Source organism: Heptranchias perlo, chromosome 41 (assembly GCF_035084215.1).
Source record: "Heptranchias perlo isolate sHepPer1 chromosome 41, sHepPer1.hap1, whole genome shotgun sequence".
In the NCBI taxonomy this organism is placed as follows: Eukaryota; Metazoa; Chordata; class Chondrichthyes; order Hexanchiformes; family Hexanchidae; genus Heptranchias; species Heptranchias perlo.
This window is the reverse complement of record NC_090365.1, coordinates 15,459,228-15,477,466: the sequence shown is the minus strand read 5'-3', so window position 1 is coordinate 15,477,466 and position 18,239 is coordinate 15,459,228. Positions and strand designations below refer to the sequence as shown.

Sequence of the window (18,239 nt, the reverse complement as noted above, 5' to 3'; positions counted from 1 at the left end):
TTTACTTTCGCTACTCTCTTCCTTTTTACATATGTGTAGAGGCTCTTACAATCTGTTTTTATATTTCTTGCTGGTTTACTCTCATATGCTAATTTCTCCCTCTTTATCAATTTTTTGGTCATCCTTTTCTGGTTTCGAAAACTCTCCCACTCCTCAGGCTTACTACTTTTCAAGGCAACATTATAAGCCTCTTCTTTTAATCTAAAACTATCCTTAACTTCTTTAGTTAGCCACGGATGGATCACTTTTTCCGTGGAATTTTTAATTTCTCAATCGAATGTATGTTTGTTGAGAACATTGAAATATTTCTTTTAATGTTTGCCATTGCTGTCAACCTAATTTCCCAATCTACCTTAGCCTTCTCACCCATCATATCTATGTAATTGCCTTTATTTAAGTTTAAGACTCTAGTTTCTGACTTAAGTAAATCACTCTCGAACTCAATGTGAAATTCTATCATATTATGATCACTCTTCCCCAGAGGATCCTTTACTGTGAGATTACTAATTAACCCTGTCTCATTACATAGTACAAGACCTAAAATAGCCTGTTCCCTGGTTGGTTCCATGACATATTGTTCTAGGAAACCATCTCGAAAGTATTCCATGAACTTGTCCTCCAAACTACCTTTGCCAATTCGATTTGTCCAGTCTGCAGGAAGATTAAATTCCCCCATGATTATTGCATTATCTTTGTTACAAGTTCCTATTATTTCTTGATTAATACTCTGTCCAACAGTATAGCTACGATTAGGGGGCCTATAAAATACTCCTACCTGTGTTTTCTGCCCCTTGTTATTTTTTTATCTCCACCCATACTGATTCTACTTCCTGATCTTCCAAGCCAAGATCCTTTCTCACCACTGTCCTGATGTTATCCTTTATTATCAGGGGTTACACCCCCTCCTTTTCCATTTTGTCTGTCCTTTCGAAATATCAAGTATCCTGGAATATTTAGTTGCCAATCTTACAACCATGTCTCTGTAATGGCTATTAGATCAAACCCGTTTTGTGCCATTAATTCATCTATCTTGTTACGAATGCTCCGTGCATTCAGTTAAAGAGCCTTTTAATTTAACTTTTTACCATTTTTCCCTGAATTGACCTCATTCGCTGATGCTCCTCCAGCTCTGCATCCTGGGTCCCCACACCTGCCTGACTCGCAGTCACACCCTCCTGTCCCTGACCACTAACCAACTTTAAACCGCCACCTAACCTAAGGGGTGTTACTGCCTCCTGGGTCAAAGTGTCCAGGTAACTCTCCCCGCCCCTGATGCATTGCAATGTCTGCACCACAGACTCCAGCTCAGCAACTCTGAGCTGAAGTTCCTCGAGTTGCAGACACTTCCTGCAGATGTGGTTGCCTGGGATCTCGCTGCTCTCCACAAACTCCCACATGTTGTTTTTCAGACTGGAGGGAAATATACAGTGGTGTTCCCCAGGAGTCAGTATTAAGACCACTGCTCTTTTTGATATATATTAATGACCTGGACTTGGGTATAGAGGGTATAATTTCAAAGTTTGCAGATGACATGAAACTCGGAAATGTAGTAAACAATGTGGAGAATAGTAACAAACTTCAGGAGGACACAGACAAGGGAAATGGGCAGACACTTGGCAGATGAAATTTAACGCAGAGAAGTGTGAAGTGATTCATTTTGGTAGGAAGAATGAAGAGAGACAATATAAACTAAATGGTACAATTTTAAAGTGGGTACAGGATCAGAGAGACCTGGGGGTGTATGTACCCAAATCTTTGATGGTGGCAGGACAAGTTGAGAAGGCTGTTGAAAAAGTATATATGATCCTGGGTTTTATTAATAGAGGCGTAGAGTACAAAAGCAAGGAAGTTATGCTAAACCTTTATAAAACACGGGTTAGACCACAGCTGGAGTATTGTGTTCAATTCTGGGCACCGCACTTTAGGAAGGATGTGAAGGCCTTAGAGAGGGTGCAGAGGAGATTTACTAGAATGGTTCCAGGGATGAGGGACTTCAGTTATGTGGAGAGACTGGAGAAGCTGGGGTTGTTCTCCTTAGAACAGAGAAGGTTAAGGGGAGATTTAATGGAGGTTTTCAAAATCATGAATGGTTTTGATAGAATAAATAATCCTGTTTCCAGTGGCAGGAGGGTCGGTGACCAGAACACACAGATTTAAGATAATTTGCAAAAGAACCAGAGAGGGGAGATGAGGAGCCAATTTTTTTGTGCAGTGGTTTGTTGTGGTCTGGAGTGTGCTGCCTGGGGTGTGGGGTGGGAGCAGATTCAGCGGTGGCTTTCGGAAGGGAATTGGATAAATGCTTGGGGTGAGGGGATTTGCAGGGCAGTGGGGAGGGAGTGGGGGAGTGGGACTAGTTGGATGGCTGTTTCTGGGAGCCAGCGTGGGCAGGGTGGGTCGGGCGGCCTCCTTCTGTGCTGTGGCCATTCTATGATTCTAACAAGGAGGCTCTCGGCTCCTGCCCTGGGAAACTCCCGGGACAATTTGATCCATTGTTGTAGTTTGTTGGATTTTTGTCGTTTGAACTTGCTCCTTGAAATAAAAAAGAGAATTTTTTATTAACTCAATCATTGTGGCGTTCTCCATCATCAGTGAGCAGCCAACTTATATTCTTGGAAATGGCATATTTCCAAAACTAGACATTCACAACTCCATCAATTGCAGCCCAGTGGTACATGTCTGTGTCTGATCCTGAGTTCAACTTCATACTAGGACCGTCTGTACATGGTGGTGGGGGCGGTGCATGTTGGGGAGAATTATCCATAAAGGAGATCTATTCATGGAGGCAGAGGGGATGGCCGAGGTACTAAATGAGTACTTTGCATCTGTCTTTACCAAGGAAGAAGATGCTGCCAGAGTCTCAGTAAAGGAAGATATAGTTGAGATACCGGATGGGCTAAAAATTGATAAAGAAGAGATACTAGAAAGGCTAGCTGTACTTAAAGTAGATAAGTCACTCGGTCCGGATGGGATGGATCCTAGGTTGCTGAAGGAAGTAAGGGTGGAAATTGCGGAGATACTGGCCATAATCTTCCAAACATCTGTAGATACGGGGGTGGTGCCAGAGGACTGGAGAATTGCAAATGTTACACCCTTGTTCAAAAGGGTGTAAGGATAAACCCAGCAACTACAGGCCAGTCAGTTTAACCTCAGTGGTGGGGAAACTTTTAGAAACGATAATCCGGGAGGGAATTAACAGTCACTTCGACGAGTGTGGATTGATTAGGGAAAGCCAGCACGGATTTGTTAAAGGCTAATCGTGTTTAACTAACCTGATAGAGTTTTTTGATGAGGTAACAGAGAGGGTCGATGAGGGCAATGCAGTTGATGTGGTGTATATGGACTTTCAAAAGGCGTTTGATAAATTGCTGCATGGTAGTCTTATCATCAAGATTGAAGCCCATGGAATAAAGGGGGCAGTAACAACGTGGATACAGAATTGGCTAAGGGACAGGAAACAGAGAGTAGTGATGAACGGTTGTTTTTCGGACTGGAGGGAGGTGTACAGTGGTGTTCCCCAGGGGTTGGTGCTGGGACCACTGCTTTTCTTGATATATATTAATGATTTGGACTTGGGTGTACAGGGCACAATTTCAAAATTTACAGATGACACAAAACTTGGAAGTGTATTGAACAGTGAGGAGGATAGTGATAGACTTCAAGAGGATATAGACAGGCTGGTGGCATGGGCAGACATGTGGCAGATGAAATTTAATGCAGAAAAATGCAAAGTGATACATTTCGATAGGAAGAACGAGGAGAGGCAATATAAACTAGAGGGCACAACTCTAAAAGGGGTACAGGAACAGAGAGATCTGTGCACAAATAGTTGAAGGTGGCAGGGCAGGTTGAGAAAGTGGTTAAAAAAGCATACGGGATCCTGAGCTTTATAAACAGAGGCATAGAGTACAAAAGTATGGAAGTCATGATGAACCTTTATAAAACACTGGTTCGGCCACAACTGGAGTATTGTGTCCAGTTCTGGGCACCGCACTTTAGAAAGGATGTGACGGCCTTGGAGAGGGTGCAGAAGAGATTTACTAGAATGATTCCAGGGATGAGGGACTTCAGTTACGTGGATAGACTGGAGAAGCTGGGGTTGTTCTCCTCAGAGCAGAGAAGGTTGTGAGGAGATTTGATCGAGGTATTCAAAATCATGAAGGGTTTAGACAGAGTAGATAGAGAGAAACTGTTCCCATTGGCGGAAGGGTCAAGAACCAGAGGACACAGATTTAAGGTGATTGACAAAAGAACCAAAGGACATGAGGAAAAACTTTTTTTACACAGCGAGTGGTTAGGATCTGGAATGCACTGCCCGAGGGGGTGGTGGAGGCAGATTCAATCATGGCCTTCAAAAGGGGAACTGGATAAATACTTGAAAGGAAAAACCTTGCAGGGCTACGGGCTAAGGGAGGGGGAGTGGGACTAGCTGGATTGCTCTTGCATAGAGCTGGTGCGGACTCGATGGGCCAAATGGCCTCCTTCGTGCAGTAACCTTTCTATGATTCTATGATTCTATTCTATGCTGCAGTTACGACACCACATCAATATCCCACACCAATGCTCCCATATCCCATACTGACACTCCCATATCCCATACTAAGACTCCCATAACCCACATCAATACTCCCATATCCCTCACTGACACTCCCATATCCCATACTAAGACTCCCATATCCCACAGTGTCACTCCCATATCCTACATTGACACCCCCATATCCTACATTGACACTCCCATATCCCACACTGACACCCCCATATCCCACATTGACACTCCCATATCCCACAGTGACATGCCCATATCCCACACTGATGATCCTGTATAATCTGCATTCACCCCATGTGATTAAATAATTGCTCTTGTGTTACTGTCTATCTCACCAATATGACCAACAGATTGACATCCTGCGTAGGAGAATTTTACATCTCTTGCAGGGGGTTCAGGAGTTCTTCCCTTCCTGGGATTAATACCTGTCAACAATAACTTTTTTAAAAATTCATTCTTGGGATGTGGGCGTCGCTGGCGAGGCCGGCATTTATTGCCCACCCTAATTGCCCTTGAGAAGGTGGTGGTGAGCCGCCGCCTTGAACAGCTGCAGTCCGTGTGGTGAAGGTTCTCCCACAGTGCTGTTAGGAAGGGAGTTCCAGGATTTTGACCCAGCAACGATGAAGGAACGGCGATATATTTCCAAGTCGGGATGGTGTGTGACTTGGAGGGGAACGTGCAGGTGGTGTTGTTCCCATGCGCCTGCTGCTCTTGTCCTTCTAGGTGGCAGAGGTCGCGGGTTTGGGAGTTGCTGTCGAAGAAGCCTTGGCGACTTGCTGCAGTGCATCCTATGGATGGTACACACTGCAGCCACGGTGCACCGGTGGTGAAGGGAATGAATGTTTAAGGTGGTGGATGGGTTGCCAATCAAGAGGGCTGCTTTGTCCTGGATGGTGTCAAGCTTCTCGGGTGTTGTTGGAGCTGCACTCATCCAGGCAAGTGGAGAGTATTCCATCACACTCCTGACTTGTGCCTTGTAGATGGTGGAAAGGCTTTGGGGAGTCAGGAGGTGAATCACTCACCACAGAATACCCAGCCTCTGACCTGCTCTTGTAGCCACAGTATTTATATGGCTGGTCCAATTAAGTTTCTGGTCAATGGTGACCCCCAGAATGTTGATGGTGGGGGATTCGGTGATGGTAATGTCGTTGAATGTCAAGGGGAGGAGGTCTTGTTGGAGATGGTCATTGCCTGGCACTTGTCTGGCACGAATGTTACTTGCCACTTATCAGCCCAAGCCTGGATGTTGTCCAGGTCTTGCTGCATGCAGGCACGGACTGCTTCATTATCTGAGGAATTGTGAATCGAACTTAATATTATGCAATCATCAGTGAGCATCCCCACTTCTGACGTTATGATGGAGGGAAGGTCATTGATGAAGCAGCTGAAGACAGTTGGGCCTAGGACACCGCCCTGAGGAACTCGTGCTGAGATGATTGGCCTCCAACAAACACTACCATCTTACTTCTGCTCGGTATGACTCCAGTCACTGGAGAGATTTCCCCCTTTACCCCTCTGACCAGTTTCACTAGGGCCCCTTGGTGCCACACTCGGTCAAATGCTGCCTTGACGTCAAGGGCAGTCACTCTCACCTCACCTCTGGAATTCAGCTCTTGTGCCCATGTCTTGAACAAGGCTGTAATGAGATCTGGTTATTGGTCTGGTCTGCAGTGAGGTGTGCACTGAGTTACTGGTTATTGGTGAGTAAGTGCTGTTTGATAGTGTTATTGACGACTCCTTCTATCACTTTGCTGATGATTGGGAATTGGTGGGTTCGATTCGTCCTGCTTTTTGTGCAGGAATGTGATGGGAGTGCGAGGCTCAACAAGAACAGTGAGGATGAAATGAATGAAACCGGTAATCTTGTGACTCAACTGAACATAGAGAAGCCACGGAAGCTGGATAAAGTGGGGAATCCCGGAGATCAAGGTCTCACTGCTCTCTGCTCATCCACCCAACCTTTCTGGGTGCTGGAGATGAAACCGAGGCAGCTCAAGGAACTTTTTATTTTCAAACTGACATTTTTATTGCTGGTAACCTTTCAGGCAGCTGTGAGAATAAGACCCAAACCACAGGGAGGCCTCTTCACTCACATACCTAAAACTGAAAATGTGCTTTCAGAATCTAAATGCACAGAATTTCACATCAACCATTCAGGCGTCCCCAGCCAGACTAATTACCAAAAGGCAGATAATCAAAAAGCCCAACTGTTAATTGTAAAGAGGATGCAGGAACAGAAACTTGGGTGTTCATGTATTCAAATCTTTGAAGGTGGTAGGACAAGTTGAGAAGGCTGTTAAAAAAGCACATGGGATCCTGGGCTTTATTAATAGAGTACAAAAGCAAGGAAGTTATGCTAAACCTTTATAAATCACTGGTTAATCCCCAGCTGTCCAATTCTGGGCAGCACACTTTAGGAAGGATGTCAAGGCCTTAGAGAGAGTGTCGAGGAGATTTACTAGAATGATACCAGGGATGAGGGACTTCAGCTATGTGGAGAGACTGGAGATACTGGGATTGTTCTCCTTAGAGCAGAGAAGGTTAAGGGGAAATTATGAGGGGTTTTGATAGAGTAGATAGGAAGAAACTGGCAGGAGGGTCAATAACCAGAAGTCACAGATTTAAGATAATTTGCAAAAGAGCCAGAGGTGAGATGAGAATATTTTTTACGCAGTGAGTTGTTATGATCTGGAATGTGCTGCCTGAAAGGGTGGTGGAAGCAGAATCAATACTTGAAAAGGAAAAAATTTGCAGGGCTATGGGGAAAGAGCAGAGGGAGTGGGACTAATTGGATAGCTCTTTCAAAGGGCATGCATAGGCATGATGGGCCGAATGGCCGCCTTCTGTGCTGTATGATTCTATGATTCTAACCTGTGGGCAGCATTTCAGTGACCTCTCCAAGTTTGGCATGTGAACATTTTGTAATCCAAGGAATATTAGCACCATAACAGATCACGCAAAGGGTGGTAGAAATATAGAATTCTCTATCCCAAAAGAGTGTGGCTGCTGGACGACTATTGGAGTTTTCTAGACTGAGAGCGGGAGATTTTTGTTGTGTATCAAGGGATGGAAAATGGAGTTGAAGTACAGGTCAGCCATGATCTAATTGAACGGCGGAGCAGGCTCGAGGGGCTGAATGGCCTCCTCCTGTTCCTGAATGGAGTGACATTCAGACAGGACCGTGACCTTTCCCACCTGACTGTCATTCGGTTCACCAACTACATACCTGTTCACCTGTTAGGTCTATAATAGATTGGTGAGTTAAAACCTAACCTCAGAGACACACTTACGGTTAACTCCATGTTCTGTGGCTGGTCGATTCAGTCAAATAGGAGCTAAATGTTTCTCTTCCTTCACAAATCTTGGACGCAATCTCTGGGGACAGTCCCTGGACTGCAGACTTTTTCTGTGTATTTAAGTATATGGAGGATTTCCAGCTTTATTTGAGTTTTGAAAAATGTATTTTTGATTTCCTTTGCTCCTGATCGATGGAGTATCTCAGGGGCCACAGTCCGAGGTCAGCATCTCCACTGAAGTCCACAAGGAGAAAGCAGGAGGTCCCAGGGGAAATCGGCAGAGAACCCGGCGTACAGGTATTGTTAAAAACACTGTCGCTGGGAACAGAGGGGAATCACACTGGGAGAGACTTTGGGTCACTTTTCACAGGAGTGTGATTGTGGGAATTACAGGGTGGGTGTGGAGGAGGTGGAGAAATTAGACAGAGGAATGAAGGACAAAGAAGGAGTGTGACTAAATTAGAGAAAGGCACAGTGCTCAAGGCCCTGGGCCCCGAACACTCCATCCTGGAACACTGAGAGAGGTCAAAGGGGAGAGGGCAGAGGCTCGGACAATCTGTCAAACATTCTCAGACATGGGAGCTGTGTCAGAGAGATACTGGGTGACGATATGGCCGTATCCATCCTATAGAGGCCCAAGCTCCCTGTCGACATTGGGACATATCAGAGCAGGGAGTCAGTTGAGTACAACCAGTGATATACCAGTGGTGCACGTGGGCTGGAGCTTGCTCAGGGGGGTGGGGGCTGTTCTCCCTGAAGTTGGCCACAGGTTGTTCTGATTGGGGAGGGGGGTGAGGGAGGGGACGGGAGACAGGGGGAGCAGGCGAGGGCCCGCTCTCCTTTCCTTCTCACCACATTCAAAATGGAGAGAATCGTTCTGTGGGGTCCTGCGTGACCTTCCGCAAACGACGGGACAGGCTGGGATCAGGCACCAAGGTCAACCAATATGCTGGGAGATGCAGAATCCCAGCGAACCATTGGCGATGGAGGTGACGTCCGTGGGCATCAGGGGAGCGGCATCTGCCGAGCTTCTGTCCAACAGCACGATGGCAATAAGCTCGGGAGTCATTCAAAACCATCCACACACCGAGCCAAGGGGTGAGGTTGTCCAGATTCCACTTTGTAAAGGAGGGCTAACCACATTGTGTGGAGAATTAAGGGAAGTGAAGCAGCTGTGGTTCAGTGTGTGGATCTGTGTGATTTACTGATTGTGGATTGGAGTGTTGAAAATCTTCAGGCTGACAGGAACCGGCGGTGAAGGGGCTCCTGGACACGACAGTGTCTGAGAATTCGAGCACCATACTGTCACTATCCACCTGCTCCCCACCGCACATCCTCCCAATCGATCACTCCAAATACAGCCTCTGTCACTATCCAGGCAAAGGCAGCAGCCATCTTGCGCACAGTGAGGTCCCACAAAGAGCAGTGAGGTGAATGGCCAGTTACTCTGTTTTTGGTGGTGTTGTTTGAGGAACAAATGCTGAAGAGGACACAGACGATATCCCTGCAACAGGCCTGAGGTTTATTAAACGATATCGGTGTTTCAACATTTTTTTGACTGAAATTAATTTTCCAAACAACTTTATCTCCTGGAGGCACTGACTCTCACTGGGGTACGGGTCCCACACACACTGACTCTCACTGGGGTACGGGTCCCACACACACTGACTCTCACTGGGGTACGGGTCCCACACACACTGACTCTCACTGGGGTACGGGTCCCACACACACTGACTCTCACTGGGGTACGGGTCCCACACACACTGACTCTCACTGGGGTACGGGTCCCACACACACTGACTCTCACTGGGGTACGGGTCCCACACACACTGACTCTCACTGGGGTACGGGTCCCACACACACTGACTCTCACTGGGGTACGGGTCCCACACACACTGACTCTCACTGGGGTACGGGTTTCACACACACTGACTCTCACTGGGGTACGGGTTCCACACACACTGACTCTCACTGGGGTACGGGTCCCACACACACTGACTCTCACTGGGGTACGGGTCCCACACACACTGACTCTCACTGGGGTACGGGTTCCAAGGGATCCCAGCGAGGGAGGGACATGTTACCCCAGGGCCACGACCGTGACTCACCAGAGAAGGAGGCTGATTCCTGGAGGCGCAGAAATGAGACAGGGAACCTGCGCTCACACTTTCCTGTAACAATTGTAAACAATTTTACAACACCAAGTTATAGTCCAACAAATTTATTTTTAATTCCACAAGCTTTCGGAGGCTTCCTCCTTCGTCAGGTGAACGGTGTGGAAATTACATTTTCGAATCCTTCGCATTTTAAAATCCCTTTCCTGTAACAGGTGAGGCGGCACTCACTGACTGGCTGCACACTCTGACTGGAATTGGTTTACATAAGGACTAAAGTTGTGACTTTATGAACTGTTTTGAGTCATTAGCTGAAAGCGGAGCAATCTTGTTGTGCGATCATGCAGCATGATTCATTGACGGGCACCTGACCTGCACACCTGACTGGGAAACTCCTCGATTGCAGAGCTGTTGGTTTGTGTTATCTCTCCGCCTCTCTCTCCTCCTTTAAGACGCTCCTCAAAACCTACCTCTTTGACCAAGCTTTTGGTCACCTGTCCTAACATCTCCTCGTGTGGCTTGGTGCCACATGTTGTCTGATTTACGCTCCTGTGAAGCGCCTTGGGACTTTTTTCGCGACTTTAAAGGCGCTATAAAAATGCAACTTGTCGTTGTTGTGGTTTAGCACGGCCTGAATGACGGAACAAACCCAATCTCAGTCACTGTGAAATCAGTTTTCGGGAAGATTCCCGCTGAACCTGACAGGGCCCATATCTAGCTGAGAAAGACAGCTACACAGCAATGTACAGGCCGAGGCAGCAGACTCACATCCAAACCCTGCCCGAGCTGCAGACCAATTCATTCCACTTGAATCCCACATTAGTTCCTTTTTGTTCAATAAATGAATCTTTGAAGGTGGTTGGTCAGGTTGAGAAGGCCGTTAAAAAAGCAAATGGGATCCTGAGCTTTATTAATAGCGGCATGGAGTACAAAAGCAAGGAAGTTATGGTAAACCTTTAGAAATCACTGGTTAGGCCCCAGCTGGGCCAATTCTGGGCACCGCACTTTAGGAAGGATGTCAAGACCTTGGAGAGGGTGCAGAGGAGATTTACCAGAATGGTGCCAGGGATGAGGGACTTCAGTTATGTGGAGAGACTGGAGAAGCTGGGATTGTTCTCCTTAGAGCAGAGAAGGTTAAGGGGAGATTTGATAGAGGTGTTCAAAATCATGAAGGGTTTTGATAGAGTAAATAAGGAGAAACTGTTTCCAGTGGCAGGAGGGTCAGTGACCAGAGGACACAGATTTAAGGTCATTGGCAAAAGAACCAGAGGGGAGATGAGGAGAATTTTTTTTACGCAGCGAGTTGTTATGATCTGGAATGCGCTGCCTGAAAGGGCGGTGGAAGCAGATTCAATAATAACTTTCAGAAGGGAATTGGAAAAATACTTGAAGGGAAAAGATTTGCAGGGCTGTGGGGAAAGAGCAGGGGAGTGGGACTAATTGGATAGGTCTTTCAAAGAGCCAGCACAGGCACGATGAGCCGAATGGCCTCCTGCTGTGCTGTATGATTCTAAATGCACGTTAGGCACAGTGGATGAGGTGGATAATGAAATGAGGCTCTTCTGCCCATCCTGTACAGCAACTAACCCAGGGCGGGTGGCCCTCCGACAATCATGGCCACTCAACTTACCACCACATTCCCACTCCGGATCCATCCCCGTCCCACCATCCCGCTGGCAGAATAGTGACCCAGTCCCATCCCCCCCACCCCACAGGCAAACAGGAGCCTCATCACAGCATTCTTATTGGGGTCCTGTGACCTCAATACCACCAATTCCGGCCAAAGAAGAGGGAGAACTATCGGTCAGTGCCAGGCCTGACCAGGGGGCGTTCTGGGTGCCAGTGCTTTTTAAAGGGGCACTCACCTGCTGGCATTCAGATCATTGGGATCTGCTGGGAAAACTTTGCTCGATTGATCCTGACTTGGACATTGCTGCATTTGTTGCTAGAAGTGGCTGCAGAGCCCTGAGAGAGCTCAGGATTGGTGGGGGTTCTGGGAGCTGCACACCATGCAGGTCAAATCTGCACCCATATAAACACCAATTACTACCTTAGAGTTTCTTATTGTTTAATTTGCACCTCATGAAGCTCCCGTGCCTGTGGAACTGTGCCCAGCACAAGCTAGTGCCCATGGGACTGAGTTGAGCATCACCCAGTGGGCATGGAACTGTACCCAGCAAGAGCTGTTACCCGTGGCCAGAGCCCAGTTCTCTAATTCTTGCAGTTTCAATGCTATGAAACGATTTTCATTGGATAAATTTGTCCCAGTTACTGGTTTCAGTTCGAACCACAGTCTCACTTCAGTTCGATGGTGTGAGCGGTTTGGTTTGAGTGAGGTTTTCATTTGCTGGATCAGACTGCCACCTGCAGGGACCTGTGGGATCGAGCCTCATTCTCAGGTCAGTGCTGGCACCAAAACCCACCTCGCACCTCACACGCCTCGGACAATCTCACTGTATCCATTCACCAACCGGCAGCAAAACCCTCACCCACTTTCACCATCTCACCCACTCTTACCGGGAGCCCGTGGGTCACTACTCCCAGGAATGAGCACGGGTTAGATACAGAGTAAAGCTCCCTCGGCCACATTCAGCCTCTCCATTATACAATGCACTAGGACAGGGACAGCCTGTAGGTTCCAGCTTAGGACTGACCCCCTCGCAAATTCTTTCTCTTCGAACTGTCCCCCAGTCTCCGAGTTCCCTTGAATCCCCCGAGTCCCTGCCGAGACTCCTCAAGCACCCCCGAGTCCCCCTCTCCAGGTCCCCGGATCCTCGAGCCCCCCCTCTGAGTCCCAGGCTCCCCAGGTCCCCTCCTGGGTCCCCCGAGACCTCGCCTAAACTCTCCAAGTTCCCTCAAGCCCCCCGACCCTCCCCCTCCCGAGTCCCAGGGTCCCCGAGACCCGCCCACCCAACCGAGTCTCCAAGTCCCAGAGACCCCCCCCCCCCCAAACCCCCTCGAGTCCCCAGCCCGAGTCCCTCGAGTCCCCGAGCGCCCCCCACCCCCCAACAAGACCCCGAGGAGAGGCAATATTAACTAAATGGAGAGAATCTGTGGAGAAAGAAACAGAGTGAATGTTTCAGGTCGAGGACCCTTCATCAGATCCATTCTTTCTCCACAGACGCTGCCTCACTCGCTGAGTATTTCCAGCATTTTCTGTTTTTATATCAGATTTCCAGCATCCGCAGTATTTTGCTATCGATAAACTAAATGGTACAATTTTAAAGGGGATGCAGGAACAGAAAGACCTGTGCACAAATATGTACAATATGGGCACAAATCTTTGAAGGTGGCAGGACAGGTTGAGAAAGCGGTAAAAAAGCATATGGGATCCTGGGCTTTATTAATGGAGGCATAGAGTACAAAAGCAAGGAAGTTATGCTAAACCTTTATAAAACACTGGTTAGACTGCAGCTGGAGTATTGTGTTCAATTCTGGGCACCGCACTTTAGGAAGGATGTGAAGGCCTTAGAGAGGGTGCAGAGGAGATTTACTAGAATGGTACCAGGGATGAGGGACTTCAGTTCTGTGGAGAGACTGGAGAAGCTGGGATTGTTCTCCTTAGAGCAGAGAAGGTTAAGGGGAGATTTAATAGAGGTTCAAAATCATGAAGGGTTTTGACAGAGTGAATAAGGAGAAACTGTTTCCAGTGGCAGAAGGGTCGATAACCAGAGGGGACAGATTTAAGGTGATCGGCAAAAGAGGCAGAGATGACATGTGGAAACATTTTTTATGCAGCGAGTTGTTCTGATCTGGAATGCGCTGCCTGAAAGGGCGGTGGAAGCAGATTCAATAATAACTTTCAAAAGGGAATTGGATAAATACTTGAAAAGGAAAAATTTACAGGGATTTGGGGAAAGAGCAGGGGGATTGGGACTAATAGGACAGCTCTTTCAAAGAGCCGGCACAGGCACGACGGGCCGAATGGCTTCCTTCTGTGCTGTACCTACTATGATACACTGTCCCATTAAACAGAGTAAAACTCCCTCGACACTGTCCCATTAAACAGAGTAAAACTCCCTCGACACTGTCCCATTAAACAGAGTAAAACTCCCTCTACACTGTCCCATTAAACAGAGTAAAACTCCCTCGACACTGTCCCATTAAACAGAGTAAAACTCCCTCGACACTGTCCCAGGGCAGGTGTTTATCCCGTCGATTCAAATGATTCCATTTATCCCACGAGGCTTGGCCAGTGTTTGAGGTTCCTGTACCTCTGTGTATTAACTTATGGTTACGGAATAAGAGGGAGCGCAGATCATTCATTTAAAGCAGCTCTTCCAGGCTCAGGGAGGGAAGGAATGCCGGGGGCAGTTCTCTGAATTTGGGCTGATACCAATTCTCATCTACTCAACTGTTCAGTATCTTGTTCAGTTCTATTTATACGTCAGTCTGCAGTTGTTTGGTCTGTACGGGTGATGTCACAGGGCGGGGGGGGGGAGGGGGGGCAGTGTTTCCCACTAACAAGGGGACTGCAATCGGGGATTCAGTGTTGAGGCAGGGCTGTACTAACTCTGTGCAGCAGAGTGGAAAGATGCACAGTTCAGTTAGGAGACTCAGTCGGCTGGTAAATTATTTACACAAGAAAAAAAAGAATGGGCAAAAAGCAGGAAGTGTTACAGGCACCGTCCGTATACTGAGGATCGACACACACCAGGAGGCAGTGCCCCACTGAGAATCGCTGGGGCACAAATTGCTCACCTGAGGACGCCTTTCATCAATGGCGTCCTCTCTCTCTCTGCCGGCAAATCCAGGGAGCAAGTCCACAAATGCGCAAGAAATCGTGAACTCGCTCCCACTGGTTTGCCAACAGGTCCGAGTTAAAGAACCACCTACAATCAATAAATTCATTAAACATCTGGAAACTTCCCCATCGTCCCAGGCGGATCAAAGATACAGACGCCACCAAAAGACAATACCAGCCCTACACTACTTTTTAAAAGCGATGACCATTAACGACGGTGAAACAACAAATTTAAAAATGTGGAATGTTATATTACTCTTATTTTAATAATTTTTGATCATTAAAACATTTTTTTTTAATTAAAAATTTTTACTTTTAAGTTTCATTAAATTAAATCATCTGCTTGGCTTTTTATGATATGTTACATTTTTATTTAAACTAGCATACAGAAGTTGACTGTAAAGGAATGATTTCCACTTGCCTGCTTGTGGGCTGGACTTTTCTTCTGGACAGATTCTGTGGGCGAGGCCTCCATTCCCACCGTCACTATCAGAGCGGAATAAACCTGGACTGAACTCAGCGCTGAACTTCAAAAAAATTCAAGAGGGAGCAAGTGGACATCGGAGACCACGAGGTGAGATTACTGGTAATGTTTGTCCGCAGGATGTCCGGACAGCCTTGACACGCCAGTCGGACCAAGTATCGGCCCGACGTCTGGCACCAATACAGACCGTACCCCAGTGAGAGTCAGTGTCTGGCACTAACAGAGACTGTACCCCAGTGAGAGTCAGTGTCTGGCACTAATACAGACTGTATCCCAGTGAGAGTCAGTGTCTGGCACCAATACAGACCGTACCCCAGTGAGAGTCAGTGTCTGGCACCAATACAGACCGTACCCCAGTGAGAGTCAGTGTCTGGCACTGAGACCGTACCCCAGTGAGAGTCAGTGTCTGGCACTAATGGAGACTGTACCCCAGTGAGAGTCAGTGTCTGGCACTAATACAGACTGTATCCCAGTGAGAGTCAGTCTCTGGCACTAATGGAGACTGTACCCCAGTGAGAGTCAGTGTCTGGCACTAATGGAGACTGTACCCCAGTGAGAGTCAGTGTCTGGCACCAATACAGACCGTACCCCAGTGAGAGTCAGTGTCTGGCACTAACTGAGACTGTAACCCAGTGAGAGTCAGTGTCTGGCACTAACAGAAACTGTATCCCAGTGAGAGTCAGTGTCTGGCACAAACAGAGACTGTATCCCAGTGAGAGTCAGTGTCTGGCACTAACAGAGACTGTACCCCAGTGAGAGTCAGTGTCTGGCACTAACAGAAACTGTATCCCAGTGAGAGTCAGTGTCTGGCACTAACAGAGACTGTACCCCAGTGAGAGTCAGTGTCTGGCACTAACAGAGACTGTACCCCAGTGAGAGTCAGTGTCTGGCACTAACAGAGACCGTACCCCAGTGAGAGTCAGTGTCTGGCACTAACAGAGGCTGAACCCCAGTTAATCATAGAATCATAGAATGGTTACAGCGCAGTGGGAGGCTATCCGGTCTGTGCCTGCTCTTTGTAAGATCAATCCAGTTAGTCCCATTCCCCAGCTCTTTCCCCTACCTGCAAATTTTTGCCTGTCAAGTATTTATACAATTCCTTCTTGAAAGAACATAAGAAATAGGAGCAGGAGTAGGCCATACAGCCCCTCGAGCCTGCTCCGCCATTCAATCAGATCATGGCTGATCTTCAACCTCAACTCCACTTTCCTGCCTGATCCCCATATCCCTTCTTTCCCCTTGAGTCTAAAAATCTATTGATCACAGCCTTGAATATACTCAACGACAGAGCATCCACAGCCCTCTAGGGTAGAATTCCAAAGATTCACAACCCTCTCAGTGAAGAAATTCCTCCTCATTTCAGTCTTAAATGGCCGACCCCTTATCCTGCGACTATGCCCCCTAGTTCCAGACTCTCCAGCCATGGGAAACAACCTCTCAGCATCTACCCTGTTAAGCCCCCCTCAGAATCTTATAAGTTTCAATGAGATCACCTCTCATTCTTCTGAACTGCAGAGAGTATAGGCCCATTCTACTCAACCTCTCCTCATAGGACAGCCCTCTCATCCCAGGAATCAATCTAGTGAACCTTCATTGCACCATCTCTAAGGCAAGTATATCCTTCCTTAGGTAAGGAGACCAAAACTGTACACAGTATTCCAGGTGAGGTCTCACCAAAGCCCTGCACAATTGTAGTAAGACTTCTTTACTCTTGCACTCCAGCCTTGCAATAAAGGCCAACTTGCCATTTGCTTTCCTAATTGCTTGCTGTACCTGCAGGCTAACTTTTTGTGTTTCTTGTACCAGGACACTCAAGTCTCTCTGGACACCAAAATTTAATAGTTTCTCACCTCTTAAAAAATATTCTGTTTTTCTATTCTTCCTACCAAAGTGAGTAACATTTCCCCACATTATACTCCATTTGCCACCTTCTTGCCCACTCATTTAACCTGTCTATATCCCTTTGCAGACTCTTTTGTGTCCTCCTCACAGCTTACTTTCCCACCTAGCTTTGTATCGTCAGCAAACTTGGATACATTACACTCGGTCCCTTCATCCAAGTCATTAATATAGATGATATAGAAAGCCACGATTGAATCTGCTTCCACCGCCTTTCAGGCAGCGCATTCCAGATCATAACCACTCGCTGTGTAAAAAGGTTTCTCCTCATGCCCTTTATTCTTTTGCCAGTCACCTTAAATCTGTGTCCTCTGGTTCTCGACCCTTCCTCCAATGGGAACAGTTTCTCTTTATTTACTTTAACTCAACCCTTCATGATTTTGAATACCTCTATCAAATCTCCTCTCAACCTTCTCTGCTCTGAGGAGAACAATCCCAGCTTCTCCAGTCTATCCACGTAACTGAGGTCCCTCATCCCTGGAACAATTCTAGTAAATCTCTTCTGCACCCTCTCTAAGGCCTTCACATCCTTCCTAAAGTTCGGTGCCCAGAATTGGACACAATACTCCAGTTGTGGCTGAACCAGTGTTTTATAAAGATCCTTGCTTTTGTACTCTATGCCTCTATTTATAAAACCCAGGATCCTGTATGCCTTTTTTTAACCGCTTTCTCAACCTGCCCTGCCACCTTCAAAGATTTATGCACATATACCCCCCCCCCCCTAGGGCTCCCACTGTTCCTGCACACCTTTTAGAATTGTGCCCTCTAGTTTATATTGCCTCTCATTTTTCCTACCGAAATGTATCACCCCGCACTTCTTTGCATTAAATTTTATCTGCCACGTATCCGTCCATTCCACCAGCCTGTCTATGTCATCTTGAAGTCTATCACTATCCTCCTCACTGTTCACTACACTTCCAAGTTTTGTGTCATCTGCAAATTTTGAAATTGTGCCCTGTACACCCAAGTTCAAGTCATTAATCAAAAAGAGCAGTGGTCCCAGCACTGACCCCTGGGGAACACCACTGTACACCTTCCTCCAGTCTGAAAAACAACTGTTCACAACTACTCTCTGTTTCCTGTCACTTAGCCAATTTCGTATCCATGCTGCCACTGCCCCTTTTATTCCATGGGCTTCAATTTTGCTGACAAGCCTATT

At 47.1% G+C, this 18,239-nt stretch overlaps 1 long non-coding RNA gene across 4 annotated transcripts in view; it reads left to right on the top strand.

Moving 5' to 3' along the window:
* The window catches only part of LOC137306089 (uncharacterized), a 171,660-nt gene that overhangs the window by 138,668 nt on the left and 14,753 nt on the right, over positions 1 to 18,239 (top strand). For 2 of the 4 annotated variants that reach the window (XR_010958823.1, XR_010958821.1), the window contains 2 exons: positions 8,046 to 8,136; positions 15,080 to 15,271. This is a non-coding gene — a long non-coding RNA (uncharacterized lncRNA). Of the gene's footprint in view, positions 1 to 8,037; positions 8,137 to 15,079; positions 15,272 to 18,239 lie in introns of all 4 variants that reach the window. The other 2 variants (XR_010958824.1, XR_010958822.1) reach the window with 1 other exon arrangement.